General features: G+C 44.0%; 1 long non-coding RNA gene across 1 annotated transcript; it reads right to left on the bottom strand.

Annotated features, from left to right (window-relative positions):
• Positions 1-555: 555 nt before the first annotated feature.
• Positions 556-964, bottom strand: LOC139025149 (uncharacterized). The gene is made up of 3 exons (XR_011476593.1): positions 813-964; positions 690-746; positions 556-615 (listed from the first exon to the last, which is right to left on the bottom strand). It is a non-coding gene; the product is annotated as an uncharacterized lncRNA (long non-coding RNA).
• Positions 965-3,195: the final 2,231 nt, after the last annotated feature.

Raw genomic sequence — 3,195 nt, 5'->3', positions numbered from 1 at the left:
TGAGGGTGAGAAACAGGGAGGGACAGTCTACAGAGAAAAGAGAGAGAAGAGAAGTGTGTTAGGGAGAGAGAGTGTTAGGGAGGGAGAGAGAGTGAGAGAGAGAGAGTGTTAGGGAGGGAGAGGGCGAGACTTGTTTAGTGATGAAAGCCAATAGAAAGTCTGCTGGGTGATAACATCCACATCGGGGTGATGGAGAGGAGCCAGAACACAGACTTGAAACACAGAGACACACAGCGAGAGAGAGAGAGACCCTAACCACAGGAACTCAGGCTGTCCATGGGCATCCATACAGCTACCTCACCAGGACCCCGAAGGAGTAGCGGACTGACCGAGGTAGAGACCAGCTTAACAAACCACCAAAAAAGCCCAGCATAGAAACCAGGATCTGACAGAAGAGCTGAAAAACCTTTAAACTGACCACCAAAACAGAGGAGCCAACCGATGAGTGGACTGACCACCAAACAGAGGAGCCAACCGATGAGTGGACTGACCAACGAATAGAGGAGCCAACCGATGAGTGGACTGACCAACGAATAGAGGAGCCAACCGATGAGTGGACTGACCAACGAATAGACCACCTCAACCCCTGACCTCTGTCTCAGCTGGAATACTTACCTAACGCAGAGACAGACCGGGACACAGAGAGAGGAGAGGACGCGTTGGACACCTGAAACAAGAGGTAAACTGACCTAACGCAGAGACAGACCGGGACACAGAGAGAGAGAGAGAGAGGACGCGTTGGACACCTGAAACAAAGGTAAAACGACCTAACGCAGAGACAGACCGGGACACAGAGAGGACGCTTTGGACACCTGAAACAAGAGGTAAACTGACCTAACGCAGAGACAGACCGGGACACAGAGAGAGGACGCTTTGGACACCTGAAACAAGAGGTAAACTGACCTAACGCAGAGACAGACCTGGACACAGAGAGGACGCTTTGGACACCTGAAACAAGAGGTAAACTGACCTACGCAGAGACAGACCTGGACACAGAGAGAGAGCGCTTTGGACACCTGAAACAAGAGGTAAACTGACCTAACGCAGAGACAGACCGGGACACAGAGAGAGGACGCGTTGGACACCTGAAACAAGAGGTAAACTGACCTAACGCAGAGACAGACCTGGACACAGAGAGAGGACGCGTTGGACACCTGAAACAAGAGGTAAACTGACCTAACGCAGAGACAGACCTGGACACAGAGAGAGAGGACGCTTTGGACACCTGAAACAAGAGGTAAACTGACCCGACACATTCTATCCTTACAGACAAGAGGTCAACTGACCCGGCACATTCTATCCTTACAGACAAGAGGTCAACTGACCCGGCACATTCTATCCTTACAGACAAGAGGTCAACTGACCCGGACACATTCTATCCTTACAGACAAGAGGTCAACTGACCCGACACATTCTATCCTTACAGACAAGAGGTCAACTGACCCGACACATTCAAACCTTACAGACAAGAGGTCAACTGACCCGACACATTCAAACCTTACAGACAAGAGGTCAACTGACCCGACACATTCAAACCTTACAGACAGAACCACCCTGAGAATAGAGTACCAATGTACTCCTTAACTCATGGGCTGTTAATCCAGTTGTACCAATCATCATCACTTAGACAGGCTCTGGCCACAGTTTACTGTAAATGGTACAGACATATTAGATAAGACGTTAACATCATCTCTGGTGTTGATATGGTGTTAATATGATCAGCTGTGATGTTGTACTCCAGTACCCCTTGTAGATGACTAGAGACTTATCTAGAGACTTATCTAGAGACTTATCTAGAGACTTATCTAGAGACTTATCTAGAGACTTATCTAGTGACTTATCTAGTGACTTATCTAGAGACTTATCTAGAGACTTATCTAGAGACTTATCTAGTGACTTATCTAGTGACTTATCTAGTGCCTTATCTAGAGACTTTAATTTATTTACATCACGGAAATGAGAGAACTTACCCTCATCCTAATTCACACAACATTATTCATTAAATGATTGATGTTTTTAAGGGACATTTTAATTCATAACCAACAGAGTAGCAGTAGGGGAGAGGGGGTGAAGTTGAGCCAGCCTTGTTTCTAGGAAACCGTACACAAAATTAATAATTTGACCAAATATGTAGGAAGAGGTCATCATTTCATGGAGTCCGTGAAGGATGAAACCACATGGAAAAAGTGACCAGCAAGTAAGTAACAAAAATAACAGATTTTCACCAAGTCAAATTAATTTCTTGTGTTAGAGGTTTCACTATTGCATGTATCTAAACCAAAGTAGATCATTTTAACATTGTTATAAACATCAGTAGGGGGTCTCTATTAGCTTCAATATGAGGTCCTAAATCTAGTATGAAAGTGTATCCTTGTAGCTCTGTAGACTAATATAGTCAACATGTTTGCCTTGGGGTAAGTTGAGCCAATGTCACATTGAGCAAATGTGTTTTTTTCCCCTAGGGGTAATGCAAAGCATTATCGCTGAGATATGAGGTATCAACAGGGCCTAGACTGTGATTGTGTTGGAGAACTAAAGATAGACATGGGTTTAAAAGGTAGTGGTAATATTTAATTACTTACCTCGTCCCGTGCCAAGAGACCACTTTTTTTTGTTTTCAAAAATGTAATGTTTACATTGTTTAAGTTATTTGTTGTTTTATTAAACCTTTATTTAACTAGGCAAGTCAGTTCAGAACCAATTCTTATTTTTTAACGACGGCCTACCAGAAGGAAAAAAGGCCTACTGCGGGAACGAGGGCTGGGATTAAAAATAAAAATATAGGACAACACACACATCCCAACAAGAAAGACACCAACACGACGTAAAGACAGACCTAAGACAACAGCATAACATGGCAGAAGAGAGACACCACGACATAGCATGGCAGAAGAGACACCACGAACATAAAGACAGACCTAAGACAAACAACATAGCATGGCAGAAGAGAGACAACACAACATAAAGACAGCCTAAGACAAACAACATAACATGGCAGAAGAGAGACACAAGACATAAGACAGAACCTAAGACAACAACATAAAACATGGCAGAAGAGGAGACACACGAAATAGACAGACCTAAGACAACAACATAACATGGCAGAAGAAGACAAACAACATAAAGACAGAACCTAAGACAACAACATAACATGGCAGAAGAGAGACAACACAACATAAAGCAAACCGCTAGACC

This window comes from Salvelinus sp. IW2-2015, unplaced genomic scaffold (genome assembly GCF_002910315.2).
Source record: "Salvelinus sp. IW2-2015 unplaced genomic scaffold, ASM291031v2 Un_scaffold2304, whole genome shotgun sequence".
Lineage (NCBI taxonomy): Eukaryota > Metazoa > Chordata > Actinopteri > Salmoniformes > Salmonidae > Salvelinus > Salvelinus sp. IW2-2015.
Note: the sequence above shows the minus strand (reverse complement) of the source record. Positions and strands in the feature narration are given on the sequence as shown.